General features: G+C 41.0%; 1 protein-coding gene and 1 non-coding gene across 6 annotated transcripts in view; both read left to right on the forward strand.

Moving 5' to 3' along the window:
• SLC8A1 (solute carrier family 8 member A1) overlaps positions 1-20,473 on the forward strand; it is a 385,219-nt gene that overhangs the window by 207,031 nt on the left and 157,715 nt on the right. The window lies entirely within an intron of this gene.
• On the forward strand, positions 1,837-1,907 carry TRNAG-UCC (transfer RNA glycine (anticodon UCC)). Its single transcript has one exon. It is a non-coding gene; the product is annotated as a tRNA-Gly (tRNA).

The raw sequence follows: 20,473 nt of genomic DNA on the forward strand, positions 1-20,473 counted from the left end.
ACCACCTAACATTCAAGTAAGGCCAAAGTCTCAAAAGCAGAGGCTGAAGAAACACTTCCTGAGGATCAGAGAACATTTACCTTTAATAACCGTCATTAGCTTATTCCAGTTTACAGAAATTCCCCTGAGAGTTGGTGCTGAAATATCGCTGCTCTTTTTTTTTTTCTGTTCTACTTCTTTAGGGGCTGTACCATTTTACAACCCCACCAGCAATGGATGGGGGCTCCAATTTTTCCACAGCCTGGCCAACTCTCGTTTTTCCATTTTTTTCCGATCACAGCCATCTTAGTGAAGGTGAAGTGGTATGATACACGCTGTAACATGGATGAATCTTGAAAACATTTTGCCAAATGAAATGTCAGACACAAAAGGATAAATATTACATGATCCCACCTGTATGAAATACATAGAATTGGCAAACATATAGAGAACAAAGTTAATTAGTGGTTACTGGGGGCGGGAAGGAGGGAAATGGGAAGTCCACTGCCTACGAAGTGCTGAGTTTCTGTTAAAGGTGATGGAAAAATTTGGAAATGGATAGTGGTGATGGTAAAACAAAATAACGAATGTGATTAATGTTATTCAATCTTACATGTAAAAAATGTTGAAATGGCCAAAGTTTTGTTATATATGTATTTGTGCCACAGTTTTTTTAAAGTTAGTTTTAAGTGATGGACTTTCAGCTTTTCAGAAATTCTCAGTTCCATATACTCAAAGCCTCTCTTTATAAGTTGTTTGAAGTGAGCAGAGCCCTTAGGTACACCCTAAAATGACCCTCTCTCCTTGGACCATGCCAGGGCCCTGGCCTGTGCCAGGGGAGGTGTCTCCCTCTTCGCGGAGACTGTCACAAGTGCTGACTGGGACTCCAGCTAGAGAGGCAGAGCCCACAAGCCTGGCTGATGCCACCAGCCACTTTGTAGCTATTCTTGGCAAAGGGTCTGAGTAGCAATACTCTATGACACTTCTCCCTGTTTATTGCACCTTTCAACTCAGGCATTGATGCCTTTTTTTTTTTTTTTCTTGATTCTTATTGGCCTTTCCAGAAACTGTGTTAAAGGGGAAAATAGTTCCCATTCCTCATTCCAGCCGTGCCATCTGGGAGCACGTTTCCCAAATCCTTTTTCCACTTGACCACAAAAATGCCTTGAGGATGAAATTCTCTGAAAAGAGTTAAAGCCTTTCTCCTGCCCCATTCCTGTAAAAGGGTCATCTTTCCAAAAGCCAAAGGGCTCCCTCTTGTTAATGAGTGGTGCACTGGGTGTTTTGGTTAAGTGTGTATTTTGCAAGTGATTCTCGTGAGATCTCATTGTAACCCATCCATTCGTTCTATCAGACCTTTGCTGACAAGTTATAAGTGCAAGACAAAATGGGAGGTGCAAAGCTGGATCTGCCTGCTTCCAAAAGGTTACTCTCCACCCAGGGAGAGGTGTGGGTAGATCAATAAGAATACTCATGACATTTGACATTTGCGCTAATGGAAGTATAGATAACGTGTGGAGGGGCTGTGTGTAGAGAAGGATAAATTCTGTCTGAGAAAATTGGAAATGCTCTGCCTCTCTCTGCTTTGGCACAAACGTTCCTTTTGCCTAGAGCACTTTTGCCTGGATATTCTTACAGGACCTTCATAGACGCCATTCAGAGGGCACCTCCTTCCTGCACTGCTGGTCCAGATTCCTTTTGTCTCCCCAACCCCCTCCCGTATTTATCTCTGTCACAGAGCTATCGCATTATGTTGTAATTATTGGATGTTTGACTTCCTGCCTAAAATGTGGGCAAGGCTTCTTTAAGGCAGAGATTAAATCTTTTACTACAACATTCCTAGCACCTGGGTAGAGGGCAGTGGTGGTTCAGTGGTAGAATTCTCACCTTCCATGCGGGAGACCCAGGTTCAATTCCTGGCCAGTGCACTTCGTGCTCAGCTACCACCTGTCAGTGGAGGCTTGTGTGTTGCTATGATGCCGAACAAGTTTCAGCAGAGCTTCCAGATTAAGGTGGGCTAGGAAGAAAGGCCTGGCAATCTCTTCCAAAAATCAATCAGTGAAAATCCTATGGATCACAATAGTCCAATACGCAACTGATTGTAGAGATAACACAGGACTGGGCAGCATTTCGCTCCGTTGTGTGCGGAGTCACCATTAGTAGGGAGGGGTTCAACTCCACAGCAGCTAACAACAGCATCTGTGTCACCCTGTTTTCAAAATGAAAGGACATATTAAAATGAGTTAATTAAAGAGGATGGCATTACAGCTTCTGTACTTTATCAGAATTTCTTGATTGAAGCCAAACATGATATGTGTATACTTTGACCACCCAATTTTTTTTACATCAAGAAAGGAGATATCTAAAAATGGAATACGTATTTCCATATACTCATGTGAAAAATTCTCTGCAGGGCTTTTCAGAAATGAGTTTTTGTTATTTTTCCATTAGAACAGATGTTTTATCCTGTGACTGTGAATGGTAAAATTTAATTTCAGGACTTTTAAGGAAGAGAAAATAACCTGCTATTTTCTAATGTCTATTTCCTCAGGTTTTACCATCATTAGATTCTTTTATAATGGCAGGCATTCGTATTTCAAGCTCATATTTTTGTCTTGTTTACATTGTCAATATTCATGTCTACTTTTACATAAGCCAGAAATAATCCTAAAAGACTGCAGCCACTGCATAAAAGGCTAGGATTTAAAATTCCTTGTTGTTCTCATCTAACTCATCAATATGGCATTCAGTGCCCTTCGTAGATGCAATTCAGAAATGTCTGAGTCTTAAAAAAGTGGGTCTCATGTATATTAATCAGAATTTTTCTCATCATAATAGAAAAGAGACAGGGAACATTTTTCTTTGTAATCAAACATTTGTATAGTGTTTTGTCTGTGCCTGAAAAAATTTCAATATTTTACCAATATGAACTAATTGAATCATTATAGCAATCCTATGCTTGTTATGTGTGTGTGTGTGTGTGTGTTTATGTTGTTGTTAGGTGCCATCAAGTGGGCTCCAACTCATAGCAACCTTATGCATGGCAGATCAAAATATTGCCCAGCCCTGCTCCACCCTCACAATCATTGCAATGTTTGAACCCATTGTTGCAGCCACTGTGTCAATCCATCTCTTCGAGGGTCTTGCACCTTTTCACTGACCCTCCACTTGACCAAGCATGATGCCTTTCTTCAGAGACTGGTCCCTCCTGATGACACGTGCAAAGCACATGAGACGAAGTCTCACCGTCCTCACTTCTAAGGAGCGTTCTGGCTGCTTCCAGACAGGTTCGTTCATTCTCTTGGCAGCCCATGGTATATTCAATATTCTTTGCCAACACCAATTCAAATGTATGAGTTCTTCTTCGGTCTTCTTTATTAACTGTCCAGCTGCCGCATGCATATGAGGCAATTGAAAATACCATGGCTTGGGTCAGGTGAAATATATGATATGTATCAGTTGTTTTTTTGTTTGTTGTTTTTTATCAGTTGAGATCTACCCATAGGCACCTCTGAAGACAGGCTTGGCAATCTGCTTCCGAAAGGTCACAGCCTTGAAAACTGTATACAGCAGTTCTACTCTGCACACATGGGGCCGCCATGAGTCAGGATTGACTCGGTGGCAGTTAACGACAACAATATATGTTATTAATGTGATTATCCCCCATTTTGTAGGTGAGGAAACTAATGAATAAAATGTTAACGTAAGAGGCTCAAGAGTAAATAATCTCAGACTGAGTCACAGACGCACACCATCAGAGGGTCAAGAACTAGAGTTTTTTGTGAAGTCTACACGTTGAAAGCATTAGAACTGAGAAACAGTGTGCCAACTTTCCTCTCTGGTAACAGATTTTCCTTTGTGAGCCAGTCTACTATCCCATGTTCAAGGCTGACATAATGGCTTCATCTCCTAAAAGAAGGACCAGAATAGGATTTCTAGTGTACACTGGGTAAGAGATGAGCAGGCCCTATCAAACGTGGAATCAAATATAGCACCTCCAAAAATCATGTCCACATGAAATAAAAGTTGATTAGTTTGCCCTAAGGAGCCTTGCTTTGCTGCTTGAAACAACGTTAGGAATTGTTTCATTGAGTTTCAGATATCACAATGCCTGAAACAGTGTATTAATGATTTTTGCCTAACACTTAAAAAGGTTACCTATCCCTAATCCTAGTTTAAGTAATTTTTTCTCAGCTTCTGGCACTTACTTTTTTAAATCAAGAGTCATTTTTGGGGGGTTTGTTTTGTTTTACCAGTATTTGAATAAGCTGCTTGTTCTAAAAACCTGTATTATAGATCACAGCTAAATTTCCAAAGGGCCCTGTGACTGCCTGGATGCTGTGAGGCCGCAGTGTAGTATGAGGGAGCCAGAATATTGCCAGTTGAAGGAAAAGCTGCCTAAAATGAGAGTGATATTAGTAACAGTCCCGGGAGGATCAGCTCTCGGACTCTCCATGATCTCGGGCATAAAAAGACAACAGCTGTAAACTGCTCGTAAATAGCTGTGGACCACACATTTCCAAATATCTCCACCAATGGGAAAACAGTTTAGATTCTTAAAATTATGGCTTAGTTCAGGATTCTGGCCTTGTAAAATAATCAAGTTGTCACAACTTGAAAGTCTGAGATCACATTTAAAATTCCATGGCTCTGGAGTAACCATTAAGACCCAGCGCAACCAATATTTAAGCATCTGAGCTTTGGAGGCAAGTCCAAAAATTTTCTGGTGAATCACCAGAAAGTAAAGAAAAAAGCTGCACAGAAAAGAATATCGATTGGATTTTACAAAATCTTTATGAGTTCAGATATCAAGTGGAGGTGTCTGTTTTTGTATTTTGTTGTTAGTAAGAGAATAGGAACAAGATATGCAGAAAGAAATGAAAGACGAAGCGTCATCTTGTCATGAGTGGGTGTCTCATAAGAGGAGTTGGATGGGAGATCAGAATGCCCTTACCTCCAGCCCTCATTTTCTAACACTGAAGCATTTTGCTTTGGGCACACTTGTCGTTAGGTACTTTTTAAACACATGTAAATGAATAATATACAGGTTATTCTAATTTCCCTACGTCATCATTTGGTGATGCCTTTATTTTCAGAGATATGAGTAAATAAATAATAGAGGTGACAGCTGCTATAAAATAAGTAGTGCATATTAAAAAAATCAGAAACCACTGATGTGATAAACAATATTATAAAATCAAAAAATTGTTTAAATCACTTCAGGAAACCCTGAGATAAATGCCTGGACATGCTGTGGCTCTGCCGTGTAGACTTAGATAAGTTACTTTGCTTTTCTGGGCCTTGGTTTCCCTGTCTGTACAATGGGGATAATAACATCCCTACTTTATGAAGTCGGTGTTAGAATTAAGTAAGTTAATAGATACAAAGGACAGGGCCTGGCACATAGTGAACAACTGCGTATGTGCTTATTATGGTGGTGGTGTTAGTCTTTTGGGGCCCTGGTGGCGCAGCGATTAGAGTTAGGCTGCCAGCCAAAAGTTCAGCACTGCGAATCTACCAGCCGTTCCTTGGAAACCCTATGGGGCAGTTCTACTCTGTCCTATAGGGCCACTATGAGTTAGAATCGACTTGATGGCAATGGTTTGGTTCTTTTTTTTTTTTTTTTTGGTTAGTCTCTATTTGTTCATGCAGTCAAATGATATGTACTATTGAAACCATTATAGATGACATTTGTTGAGTCTTAACAGTATTTCACTGTATTAAGAACTTTACAGTGATTATTTCACTTACTCCTTATGGTAATCTTATGAGGTAGCTACTATTACTATCCCCATTTTAAAGATGAGAAAACTGAGGCACAGAGAGGGTAAGTAAATTTGTAAGAATAACACAGCTAGCAAGTGATAGAACCAGAACGTACAAATATGTGGTATTATTGTCATCAGCATAAACCATATATATTTTTATCATATTAACCCTTTGTTGACCCAATTATTTTCTGCTTTGAATTTTTTATTGATACCATGTGTTTTCATTAATGGAAGCATGCTGAATCTTTGAGTATGTCTGAATTTTTGGTAGGTAATATGGATTTTTTGTTCTTGCCCCCTCCCACGAGCCTATACTAAGTGTTTAGTGGTACATATGAAGTACGACAAATTATACCCCAGAGTCCGCACTGGGGTCTATTGATATATATGTGTAACAAATAAAAATTTTCAAAATTTCTATTTTTCCTCCCCAAAATTCAGATACCCCGTACAGTACCCTGAAAAACTAGTAATTTGTTGCCATGGATGAAAGCAGGTTCTATCCTGAAAAAAAAAAAAAAATTTTTTTTTTTTTTTTTATCCTGAGCAATGTACAATATGTTGCTTTTCGAGATTGGCCATAAGATTTTCTCCATAAGTACAGTTGTTCATTTTCAAAAACTAATGTGCTGATTGAAGATTTCAGTGACACTTGTAGCCAACAGCTACAAGTGGACCCTGAATATAAAACAGTTCTCTCCTTTGATCAGATAGTAACGACTTGAGTCTTATGGGCTGGCCATTCTGTAGTAATGTGTCAGAATTCGTTACTTAACACAATGGTAGGCAGGTATTCCAGTCTTCTACCTGGACTACCATCTCTTTTTCCCGATGATCAAAACTGTAAGGCAATAGTTTCAACTCAGTGTTAAAGTGCCTTGGTTATAAGGTATGAGCATACAATTCTTGTATTCGTTTAAAATGAACTGAAGTTGGAAAATTGAACTATTTGTCAATTATTTTCACTATTAATTTGATCATCCCGAGTATATGAAATAAAAATGCCTCAACTTTGGAACAATTTTGCTGTAGAGAAAAGAATAAATTTTTATATTTTCATTGTCTGCCGAATGCTTGTGTAATTTCGTGCCTGTATATAGCTTCAATTTAATAAAATGTAAGGAGAAACGCCAAATGGCTGATGCCTAACACAGCTTCGATCCTTCTCCATTTACATAGGGACTTTCTGATGAGCCATGCTTCAACCATAGCAACCATATTATATATAACAGCCCTTTGAGTTTTTGTAAGTGTTTACCGTTCTTTACATGAGAATATGTAAGTTTTAGTCCTGTGTCTTTGTTGAGGATTTGTATTGCGCAGCGCAGCTTCTCCTTAGCTCAAACATTCGTAAGAAGCATCTCTTATACCTCGTAATTTTTTAAGAGCCTTGGAAGTATGTGTGGAGCCTTGGTGGTGAAGTGGCCAAGAGCTCAGCTTCTAACCAAAAGGTCCGCAGTTTGAATCTACCAGCTGCTCCTTGGAAACCCTATGGGGCAGTTATACCCTGTCCTATAGGGTCACTCTGAGTCAGAATCGACTCAGTAGCAATGGGTTTGGTTTTGGGTTTGGTATGTAGCATTTCGACTTTACTGCTAGCAGTGAAATTAGTTTTCCAATGAAAATAACAAGAATCCCTATATCCAGATTTCCTTCAGCACAATTGAAAGGCTGCTAAAGTACATGTATTATAACATAATCTCTTGTAAAATTTCTATCAATGAGCACTTATTTCAAATGGATTGAGAGTCATTTGGTCAACAAATAATTCAGTACCTCTAATGTGTGAAGCAGAGCCCTGGTGGTGCAGTGGTTAAGAGCTCGGCTGCTAACCAGAGGGTCAGCAGTTTGATTCCACCAGCGACTCCCTGGAAACCCTGTGGGGCAGTTCTACCCTGTTCTGTAGGGTCACTCTGAGTGGGAATTGACTCAGCGGCAGTGCGGGATAGGGGATGTGTGAAGCGCTGTTCTTGGCCCACTGGGAGTTCCCTATCCTCTGGAATCTTCTACATTTTAGTGGTGGAGATAAATAATCAATCAGCAAAACAAGAAAATGTATGTCATGTAATAGCAGGTATTGGTAAGGAACATGAAAAATAAATATGTTCAGTTAGGAAGATAGAGAGTAAAGGAAAGCCTTTTTATTTTAAGGTGATCAGGGACGTTCTCTCAGGAGATGATATTTCATCTGGCCTGGAAAGAAGGAAGGAACAAACCATGCAAAGATCCAGTTCCCAAATAGAGGGACAACAGGAACTGAGGCTAGAGAAGGCTTGAGGAGTGTGAGGACCAGCAAGGAGGCCATGTGGCTAGAGCCCAGTGACCTGGGGTGAGGGGAGAGGAGGAACATAAGGTCACAGGGGAGTCCTGAGAGCAGGTCATGCAGAGCTCTTTTGGGTACAGTGAGGGGCTTGGTGGGCTTCTTATAAGTGTGATAGAAATCTGTTAGAGAGTTTTGAAGAGTGGCAATGGTCGTTCAGTGGTAGTATTCTCACCTTTCATGTGGGAGACCCAGGTTTGGTTCCCAACAGATGCACCTCAAACATAACCATCTGTCAGTGGAGGCTTGCACATTGCTGTGATGCTGAGCAGGCTTCAGGGGAGCTTCCAGACTAAGATGGATTAAGAAGAAAGGCCTGGCAGTGTGCTTTCAAAATAACAGCCAATGAAAACCTTATTGATCACAATGGTTCAACCTGCAACCGATCATGGGATGGCACAAGACCAGGAAGCATTTCCTTCCCTGTGTGTAGGCTGACTGGATAGAAGATAACAAGAACAACAAAAAAAAACAAAACAGAGTTTTGAACAAGGGAATAACATATGACTTTAGTTTTTAAGAATAACTCTGGTTTCTGTGTGGAAAATAAGCCTGGGGAAGAACAATTTTGGAAATAGGGCAATAAGAGACCAGGTGGTGCGATGGTTCCTAACCAAAAGGTCAGCAGTTCAAACCCACCAGTGGTTCTGCAGGAGAAAAGACCTGGTGATCTGCTCCCATAAAGATTACAGCCTAGGAAACCCTGTGGGGCAATTCTACCCTGTCATATAACAAGGAGCTGTTAAAGCATCACTCAAGTGAGAGGGGAGCAGCCAGGATGGCAATAGTGACTGTGAAGATGATGGAAAAAAAAAAAGAGGACGTTAGAAGACCAGCCTGAACACCTTAAAGGGTCCGAGAAAGATAACACTGGTCTGAAGCCCCACTCCCTCCGCCAGCTGGCTTCTTATCTGAGATCCTTTGAGCCTTAGGGAAACTCCCACCTCATCATTTCTTACTCTCTTTCGTAGGCAAAATAAGGCCCCTCAAAGATGTCCAGACCCTAATCCCTGGAACCTGTGATTATGTCACCTGACTTGGCAAAAGGGGCTTTGCAGATGTGATTAAATTAAGGACCTTAGATGAGAGATTATCTTGGTTTATCCAGGTGGACCCATTGTAATCACATGGGTCCTAAAAAAAAGAACCTTTCATGGCTGGGGTCAGAGGAAGATATGACTATGGGAGAATGCCCAGAGAGATGTAATATTGCTGGCTTGGAAGATAAAGGGGCCATGGGCCAAGAAATGTGGATGGCCTCTAGAAGTTGGGAAAGGTAAAGAAATGGATTCTCCCCTAGAGACTGCAAAAAGGAACACAGCCCTGCTGACACCTTGATTTTAGCCTAGTGTTGGATTTTAGCCTAACGTTAGAGCTCTGTATTGGACCCTTGACCTACAGAATTTTAAGATAATAAATTGGTGTTATTTTAAGGTATTAAGTTTATGATAATTTATTACAACAGCAATAGTAAACTAATATATCCTCCTATGCCATCCCCCTTTTTAGAGCTCCTGGCTCCACTGTGAACCTGAAGCAAGAAGGAAGGTCCCTAATCCTGTGATGGGGAAAGTGAAAAGATCCTGACATAAGACATTGGGGGTCTTGAATAGTGCCTGCAGGCACAGTGATGATAATTCTGGGTCTTCTGTACCGTGCTGTATGTATGCCTCAGGGGTAGATAGCATGTGTGCTACCTTAAAGGTCTAATCACCATTTATCATGGGTGCTTTGTGCACAGCTTCCCGCTGTAACTTAGGGAATTGATATTATCTGACTGAATTAGGGAGCTCTCAGGCATACCAAAAAGCCAATGATAGAAGATATAACATTTATCCACCATGCCACATACCCTGGGACGATTCAGTTCTCCACCTTGCCTATGCTTCGGCTAACTCGGTGCTTTAAAAACAACAACAGTCAAAGGGACCCAAGAGAAGTAACTGGAAGGCAATGGGGGAATGGGAACAACATTGTGTAAATGCTGCTGGGAAGAGTACCCGCCAGTCTCAGTTGATCCCTCACGCTCCTGGTAAGCAGTGACCCCCTCCACCAAGACCTGGCAGAGACTAATATCCAGACTGAGCGTGATAAATTGTCTTCTTGCCTCACAATTTTTCACAGAGTTGTATAATTTCTCTTCTATTTAAAAAAAAAAAAAGCCTGGATTGATGGACTAAGAAAAGCTCTTGGTCAATAATAGATTTGGGTCCTTGAAGCCCTACCAAATGCTCAGTACTCTTTTTATACCAGGTTTCTTGCCTCACTAAGGTCTCATATACCCACCGTCTTCAGGGTTTTCCTGGGAGGTTGAATGTCTGTAAGCTGCTGGACATCACAGGTTCACTTCACTGTTTATGTTCTCTGAATTGTCTTTCCTAGTTTCACATTGCTCTGCAAACTGAAAGTGCGGTTACTTTGGAGTAGAAAGGTGTTATTTGGGGAAGTTAATAGCTTTTAATAAGTTTATTCTGCACTTTGTCTTTTGGCCATGATATACCTTGTGTGTGCTTTTTGCTAAGGAACTCTTTTTTCTTAAATTCTGTACTTTCTCTGACCTCTCTTAGCTCTGGGCGTATCACTCATGGAGGGGATCAAAAGAGCAGGAGCCCTTTCAAGACTTTGCTGATACAATAGACTAGTTTCCAGAAAGTAGCTTACCAACTGTGACCTATTTTCTGCCCTTATACGCATACACAGGAATCCAGATGGCCTGATTAAATATAGCCTCTCCTGGATCTAAAGGGAACAATTTTCAGCATGGAGTACAGGGAATTAGCCACATGATTACCATTAACATTAATGGAGGGGTACCAAGGCATTCCCCCATGTTCTGAGCTGCAGACGCAACCCTAATGCTTGCTAAAGGGACATTTTGCCACCCATTCATACAGGCCATCTGGTTCCTAGTATTGTGCAAGTGTGTGAAAAATTTCTTGCCCCAAGATGCACATTTAGAGGCAGCTAGACTTTTTTTTTTTTTTTAGACATAGTCCAGGAGCCCTGGTGGAGCAATGGTTAAGCATTCAGCTACTAACCAAAAGGTCAGCAGTTCGAATCCACCAGCTGCTCTGTGGAAACCCTATGGGGCAATTCTACTCTGTCCCCTAGGGTTGCTGAGTCAGAATTGACTCAATGGCAATGAGGTTTTGTTTTTGCTGTTTAGACATAGTCCAGTGCTTCTGAAACGTCAGTGTGCACTGGAACCACCTAGGGAGCAAGCTAGAAATGGGAATTCCTGGGCCCCATTTTCAGGGACTCCACTTTAGTGAGTCTGGTGCAGGGCCCAGGAAACTTTAGTATGCATTTTTAATAATTCAGTAGGCAGTCTATGGACCACAATCGGAAGATACTAGTAGGGAAAGAAACAAGCAAACAAAACCATCCAGGCAATGGAGTTGCATTTGAATCCTGCCTGTTCACTTTGGGAAAAGACACTTCATCTCTCCTAATTTTTAATTACTCATTTGATTATAAGTATCCTATGTCAACATTAAGGAGCCCTGGTGGTGCAAAAGTTAAGCACTTAGCTGCTAACCAAAGGTCAACGGTTGGAACCTACCCATTGGCTCCATGAGAGAAAGACCTGGCAATGTGCTCCTGTAAAGATTATGACCAAGAAAACCCTATAGGTTGGTTCTACTCTGTCACATGAGGCTATTATGAATCAGAATTGACTCGATGGCACCTAACAACTGCAGTGTCAGTGCTGTAGGTTTGTTTTCAGGTTAATGTGATAAAATATGCAAAATGCTTATTACAATTCAAGCATTTTGGTCTTCTTCCTCCTCCCATCCCATTGATCACTAAGTGAGGGCTCAATAGGAAAGGCAAGCTGTCAGTAAGTAGTCTCCCTTGTACCACCCTGCTGACTCAGTGCGGGAGTCCCAAGAGAAATCCCTGGAAAGGGCCCTGGCATTCACAAGAGGAGGGCATCTCTGTGGAGCAGTTCTTGTATGCTGGACAATACACCCCTTTAACTCACTGAAGCTGTTTCTTCTCCTATAATAGGAAAAAATATATATTATCTACTTTATAGAGTTGTTCTGATAACCCTCTTCATAGGTGCTCAATCAATGGCAGGTTCTATAATCTTGCTCATTCATTCATTCAACAAATAGCTGCATACCAGGCACATGATGGCTGCTGGGAATAGGTGATCAGCATATTTGTTTCCTGCTTTCACGGAGCTTACAGCTGAGTCAGGAAAGGTGTGTGTCAGGGTTGTATTCTTTCACCATACCTATTCAACCTGTATGCTGAGCAAATACTCTGAGAAGCTGGACTGTATGAAGAAGAACGGGGCATCAGGATTGGAGGAAGACTCATTAACAACCTGCATTATGCAGATGACACAACCTTGTTTGCTGAAAGTGAAGAGGACTTGAAGCACTTACTAATGAAGATCAAAGACCACAGCCTTCATTATGGATTGCACCTCAACATAAAGAAAACAAAAATCCTCACAACTGGACCAATGAGCAACATCATGATAAAAAGAGAAAAGATTGAAGTTGTCAAGGATTTCATTTTACTTGGATCCACAATCAACACCCATGGAAGCAGCAGTCAAGAAATTAAAAGATGCATTGAATTGGGCAAATCTGCTGCAAAAGACCTCTTCAAAGTGTTAAAGAGCAAAGATGTCACCTTGAAGACTAAGGTACGCCTGACCCGAGCCACGGTATTTTCAATCGCATCATACGCTGTGAAAGCTGGACAATGAATAAGGAAGACTGAAGAAGAATTGACACCTTTGAATTGCGGTGTTGGAGAAGAGTATTGACTATACCACGGACTGCCAAAAGAATGAACAAATCTGTCTTGGAAGAAGTACAACCAGAATGCTCCTTAGAAGCAAGGATGGTGAGACTGCGTCTTACATGCTTTGGACATGTTGTCAGGAGGGATCAGTCCCTGGAGAAGGACATCATGCTTGGCAGAGTACAGGGTCAGCAGAAAAGAGGAAGACCCTCAATGAGGTGGATTGACACAGTGGCTGCAACAATGAGCTCAAGCATAACGATTGTGAGGATGGCTCAGGACCGGGCGGTTTTCGTTCTGTTGTGCATACAGTCACTATGAGTTGGAACCAAATCGACAGCACCTAACAACAACAACAACAACTGCTGAGTGGGGACTAGCAGACAATTACAGTACTGTGTACTGAGTAATCATGGTGACCCCGTGTGTTACAGAATAGACTGCTGCATAGGGTTTTCTTGGCTGTAATCTTGATGGAACAGATCACCAAGGCTTTGTTCTGCAGAGCAGCTGGGTTGGTTAGAATTGCCATCCTTTAGGTTAGCAGGCAGTCACATGAGTGGAAACCAACTGAACAGAAACAGGTTTGGGTTTATTGTTTGCTTGTTTGTGTTGAGTGGTTAATGTATTTTTCAAGACTGGTATTCTTAGTGGGAACTCTAAGTCTCAAGAAGAAGAAAAGCATAATACACAAAATAGTGGCATGACAGGAAAATGTTAATAAAAAAATTGGTAGCTTGTATGTTGTTACAAGCCCATGTATTATGTAAATGTTATTGAGTTTCTAGAATATTAGTGCTTATATTCTCCCTGCCCAGATCCTTTTATTTCAGTTAGTTACAAATGATAAGGGTCGTGGTTGATAGGCTGAAGTTATCTAGAGATGAAGACCCACTTAAGTGACTCAAGCAAATGTGGTTCTGGTCTTGCTCCCTCAAGGGAAGGATCCAGAATCTTTCTAACATGTTAGCAAAGCCCTTGCCATTTTGTTTTCCTTTTTTACATTTAATTAATGAAAGTATTTCACCATTGATGGTGGTACAAGAAATCCTCACCTTTTTCAATGCTACTTTAAACAACTTTTCCCACCCTTTTTCCCCAGAAAGCTTAATGTACTGGCTTCACAAAGTTTGTTGATGAGTGATGAACCCCATACACAAAGCAAACTACAGATAGGAGGGGAAGCCCTCACCCTTTGCCTCCTGTTACCCCAAAAACAAAAAAACCAAACCTGCCATTGAGTAGATTCTAGCTCATTACAACCCCATGTGTTATGGAGTAAAACCAGTCCATAGGGTTTTCTTAGCTGTAGTCTTTACAGAAGATCACCAGGCCTTTCTTCCCAGCTCACTTGGTGATTTCAAACTGCATCTCAGGGAAAATAGCCTGTAATGACAGAACTTTTTATCCTTAATTACACTAGTTCAAGCCATTTGCAGATGAGTTAGTCATGCCTTTTAAACAATCCAAGTTGGTGAGGGTGGAAGCAGAGTACTAATTTCATTCAGAACCCACTGAGGGACACAGTCGTGCTTAATTTCACAGGGAATAGTGGTCCACAGGCGTCAGCCTGCAGCTTCACCGATATGATTAGCCTGATAAGGAGACAGTGTGAAGTGACCCGAGGAGAAGGGTGTGAATGGTCTTCTGTGTGGAGATGGTGATCCACAGCTAGCTCTCCTAACTGGTCCTGTGGGAAATCTTGTCCTAGAAAACGGTGAAAGACAAAATAGCAGGCCCTGTCATGCACCTTCTCCACAGAGCCCTCAACAGAAACAATGGCAGCCCTCTTTCTAATGGGCTCAGGGGAGTTCCTTCTCTTCCTCCTTTCTATCAAAGATCCTTACCCCAGCCCTAGTGACCATAAGGCTCCATGGAAATAAAAAGTAACTCCCCTTTATTAAAGTGCTGATGGCCTGGGTTTGGTGGTTCAGGGCCATATGTTTGATGAACCTTGTCCTAAGTATGTGAACTTTGTCCTAGGTAGGGTTGATTTTCAGATAAGGTGGGACATATTGAGCTCAGGCTAGCAAGCTGAAGAGCAGGAGGACTGGGAATGTAGTTCATCCACCCATTTGAAAGAAATATCTGCATATGGTGGCCCAGAAAAGGCACCCTTAAAAAATAAAAGAGTATGCACTTATTTTAGCTTAAAACTATGTGCAGCAAATTCTAGAACTCTTGTTAACTTAATCTTCTGGGGAGGGTGGAGTGTAGGAGCTACAAATGCTTTATCCTCCCATTGTTAAAGCTAGAGGGAAGTATGATTTGATAGAATGGCTCTCCTTGGGAAATTAATTTGGATCTTTATGTTAGGTAGGTCGAACGCAGAGATTGGATGCATTTGGCCTTGGAAAGGCTTTCACAGTTGTTATTTCAGTGCATGCTCAGAGCTTTGGCTTCTAGTAGCTTTTTTTTTTTTTTTTGCCTGGGTCTTCCCTTAGCAAATCATTTTATGTGATAGCAATGTTGTGTTCTCAAATCCTGTTTCCAGTGATGTATGAGGGGAAGCACACTGTAAATAAAAATTAATCATTTTTCAACATCTAAGCAGCAGCCCCAACTGCCACTTGGGGAATGAATTACTGCCTTTGGTCCTGAACAGTACACATAAATCACTTAAAAATTGATTTTATGGCTACAGAGTTGCAGACTTTTGATAAGGGCTTCACTTCATCCCATGTAATCTCTAGGTCATGAACTTGAGGGAAGTAAATGGTTCTACAAAACTAATGGCTCTTTTCAGTCAGTTTTGTTATCTGCCCACCTCTCTCCAACATTTTAGTTACCTTCCCATTGACCTTTGCTCAGAGTACTCTCTTTCTGTATTTGTAGAAAAAAGTAATTTTTCCTAGTCAAGGATTAGAGCAATTTTCTCCTGGAGAGGATGTTACAAACACTGGGTGTTTTATATCTGATAAGTAGTGAGTATACCTGTAGGCTGGTAAAAACAAACAACAACAACAAAAAAAAAACTGACCTTAATTTCAAAAGACCTGAGTTCAAATCCGAAATCTTAATAGTTGTTGATTACAGGCAAGTTAGGATAAGCTGGGTGATGCCACAATAACAGACAATTCCAAAAATCTCAATCACTTAAAACTGTAACGATTCATGCCTTGCTCATGCTTCATGTCCATTATCATTGGCAAGGGCCCTGCTCTATGCTGTCCTCACTTCAGGCCACAGAATATTGGACACTCCTTCTGGAACAACACTGGTCGTGGTGGCAACAGAAAGATAAGGTGGCTCTTAAAAGCTTTCACCCAGAAGCAACACATGTCTCTCTGACTTATATTTCATTAGCCATGTGGCCATATCTAACTTCAAGGGGAAGGTGAAGTGTAATCCTCCACTGTGACCAGAGCACTGAAGTATTAATTTTCTAACTCACTAAACCTCCATTTTCTTACCTGCAAATTACGTATATTGCTCTCATTGAGCATTGTGGTTGATTATGAATAGATTGATTGTGAATAGAAGTCCTTGACAAATAGTGTATGCCCTATACATGTTGAGTAATACCTACTAACACTTCTAGGGCTGCTATTGTATGTTAATATTATTGTTATATTAATTTAATATATTAATCATATATTAATATCATATTACCATGCAAAGGATTCACTGCATTATTTTATTTTGTGTTCACAACAACCCTATAAGCTCAGTAGTGTTGCCACCATTTTACAGAGCCTCTCTGAGGCTTACAGAGGTTAAGTAACCTTCTCATGAATCAACCAGCAAACAGTGAAGCTATGACTTAAATCATCGTGGTCCGCTGACTCCCAAATCTATACTCTAACTATGCCCTATAGGTTGTTCAAACTTCCTATCATTCACTTAAGGGGTGTTTACATTATGGAACCACTTTGGAGTTGTGGTGGCAATATCATGAAGTCATATTCCGATCCTTAAATATATTCACTTTCTTGGGAATTATGGGAAGTATTGCTGCAGTGCTTGCTGGGTAACTGCCCGCTGCATGCTGTGCTCCCAGGTGTGCCTCTCCCTCCCCCAACTTAGTAAATGGTGAGAGAAGTGGCAGGAATTCATCACAATTTTAACGAGTCTCTCATACAGTATCCATATCATTTATTTAGAACAATTTAGCCTAAAATCTCTATTTTGGACTCCATGCTAACCATTTCCAATCATATATGTATTTATTGTTCTTGGATGTCTGTCATCAAGTCAGTTCCAACTCCTAGCGACCCTATATGCCCCATAGGGTTTCCTAGGCTGTAATCTTTATAGGAACAGATCACCAGGTCTTTCTCCTGCAGAGTGGCTGATTGGTTCAAACTGCTGACCTTCCGTTAGCAGCTGAGCACTTAACCATTGCACTACCAATTCCTATACTAAAATTCCCATGAGCAGCCCATCTGTTCTATTTACCATGAGTCAATAACAGTTTCTGGCACAATGTAGGGGCTCGAGATTAGTTCACGAATGAATGAATGATATTCTTTTTTGTCTTTTAAAAATGTTTCCATATTATGGTTTAAAAATTGTTGACAAATCAGTAGACCAAAACATACTAAGAAACACCTGCACAAAAATTAATGAATTTTATCTAGAGAACAAAGGCCTGGCAAGCTGCTTCTGTACAGATTAGAGCCAAGAAAAACCCTATGTAGCAGCTGTACTCTGTAACACATGGGGCCACCGTGAGTTGGGGACCAACTCCATGGCATCCAACAACAATAACAACATCACGACATCCAGAGTCACACGGTTTCCTCCTTCACTGAATGACTGATATAAAAGCCGCCTCATTTTCAGGGTACACCAGACCTCCTAGCTAAAACTAGCATTGCCCAAATCTGTAAGAGCAAAAGATGAAGTCAGCCAAGGGAGACCTTGGGTTTGCAGTCACCCAAAACACCCTAACACCCGAAAAAGGTCCTCACATTTTATTTGATCATTTCAACCCCAGTAGAGCCCCAGCAAAATCCCCATCGAGCAGTTTCTAATACATGCTGTTAGGTTGGTGCCCCTGCTTAGTACAAAGGAAAAACCTTTTCAGCCAACAGCGAAAAAAAAAATAACCAATAAATAGAATCTGAAAGGGGCTGAAAGTTATTGCCTCTGCAAGCGGAAGCTGTTAGTATGTGCGCAGAATACTGATGGCCTGGGCTTCCCCTGTTTCCTACGGAAGAGAGACTCCCCAGGGACTTGTGGGTAATTGATCTCGACACATCCAGCAAGCCTGCCCCAGACTAGCCTTCCCGTTAGCGTGATAGAACTGCCTGTGTTTCTGCTGCAGAAGCTTCTCACAGCCAAGATTTCCCAAAGCACAGCAAGGGCCATTTCCACCAGCTTCCATGGCCTCCTTCATGCTCTCAACGCACTTAAGATTGTGAAGAAAAATTTATAAGATTCCTTTCATTTCTCTTCCTTCCTGTCTCTCCACCAAACTCTATTCCCAGCTGTGGCTGCATTGAGTAATTCCATCTCTTTTTATTTGTGGATGGAGACAAGGTTTAAAAAAAAATTTTTTTTTTTGAAAGACACCTTGGAATCTGCAATGTTTGCTGTATCCTCTTAGGTTTGACTATGAGGGAGTGAAAACTGTACGCCCCTCGCTTTCTTGGCTAAAAGAGTCTAGATACATAAAATGAGCTACTCTGTTTCAGAGACTGTGGGTATACATTAGAGTTCTAAACAAAAAATTTATTTTTTTAACTTAAAAAGGAAAGGTCAATATTGCAATAGAACATGTAACAACTTCCCCTTGACTGGAAATTTGAATTCATACAACCTTTCTTCCAGTGATGGTAGATATAACTGGTATAAAATTTAAAGGTCTTTGAATTTATTCAGTCATCAACTTTGGCATAGAGAAAGAAGACTTCTCAAAGGAAGTTCATTGATTTTGATCCTTCCTATTAATAGCTTTGTTTCTGATCAATCTAGGTTAATCAGAGAGGGTTGGAAGCCCATGGGACAGAACCAAACCCAAAAGCATTGTTGTTGAGTCACTTCCAACTCCTAGCGACTGTATAGGACAGAGTAGAACTGCCCCACAGGGTTTCCAAGGCTGGAATCTTTAGAGAAGCAGGCTGCCACAGCTTTCTCCTGTGGAACGGCTGGTAGATTCGAGCTACTGACCTTTTGGTTAATAGCTGAGCACTTAACCACCGTGCCACCAGGGCTCCTCATGGGACGAAAGAGTGTTAAAAATTAGTTTGGCGAGATTGGTGAAGTAACTGTCCTTTATCTTCAAAGCTGATACCACTCTAGCTTTCCACAGTTTACAAAGCTTTGAGTTGTTCATTTTGTGGCTCTGAGAGTTTCCAGTGAGCACTACACACGCACACCTCTTACCTGGTCCCCTCTTATTGTTTGTCCTTGAGAAAGGGCTTCTCAAAGTTAGATAAACAGGCTGTAGGGATAATTTATAGACGTCTACAAAGAGTAACGAAGAAAGAGAATAAAACCTCTGTTCACTTTCTTGGACCAAGGAGTTGAGTTACTACTGCTCATGTGTAAATGCTAGTTGGTTTGCAGTATATTTAAAGTCTTTAAGATGTAAGCTGTTAACATCCTAGTTCAAATTAGTTAATCGAATTAAATCAGCTCTTGGGTATGGGACATGGAGCACATACCTTTTGGTAGTGAAAATCATTGGAAAAGACCTTAAGTGCCATTCTATTGAGAGGGTACCTGGGCATCTAACAGTCAACATGGGGTTTTAAATGTCTGGAGAAAAGACTAATAGAACAGGAGATGTGGCAGAAGGGGAATTAGGGCCCATTTACTCCATGTACTAAGCCACCAAACACAAACCGACTGCCGTTGAGTCAATTCTGACTCATAGCAACCCTGTAGGACTGAGTAGAGCTGCCCCATAGGGTTTCCAAGACTGTAAATCTTTACGGAAGCAGACTGGCACGTCTGTCTCCCACGGAACGGCTGGTGGGTTTGAACCACTGACCTTTTGGTTAGCAGCCGACTGCTTTAACCACCGTTCCACCAAAGCTCCTTTGCTAAGCCACAGGATTTGCCAAAATTTGAGATAAGAAGAGTGTTGGCTATTTTGAAAAATCAAAGTATATTTAATTAAAATGAAGATTTACTGTATTAATTTTGCTCAAAAACTGCCCAAACCCTAACAATAGAAGATCCTGAGAAGAGAAAGCTTCTCTGGGTAATGACTGAGAAGAAGTTGAAGAAAGGAGTGGGAAGGAGCTCTTAGAATTGGCTTGAAAGGAAAGGGTATTCAAGCAAGGCAGTATCTAAAGGGTAGGTGTTAAGTGGATCTGGATTTTGGGACAGGTGTTGACTGTTGAAGACAGTCAAGTTCCAAACCTTACTTCTCTTAGCAGCTAGATGTTTATAATGGGAGGGCTACCTCATCCCCAGCTCAGAACATTAGCCAGAAATACCATAGACACAATTTTCATTAATTGAAAAGGTAGACTATATGACCTCTAGGGCCCATTTCAACTCTTAACAACCCAGAAGTCTGTTAGAGACCACTTACGAACTTTCTCCATAGTAATAGTCTTATATATCCTAGTAGATTAACATCAGTGGATCCTTAGTGCTTGGCATCTTGGAAAAGAGCTTTCCTCATAGTACTTTTAACAATTTGTAAGAATTTCTTTCTAGAGCTATACCAAACTCTAAGGAA

This window comes from Loxodonta africana, chromosome 26 (assembly GCF_030014295.1).
Source record: "Loxodonta africana isolate mLoxAfr1 chromosome 26, mLoxAfr1.hap2, whole genome shotgun sequence".
NCBI lineage: Eukaryota > Metazoa > Chordata > Mammalia > Proboscidea > Elephantidae > Loxodonta > Loxodonta africana.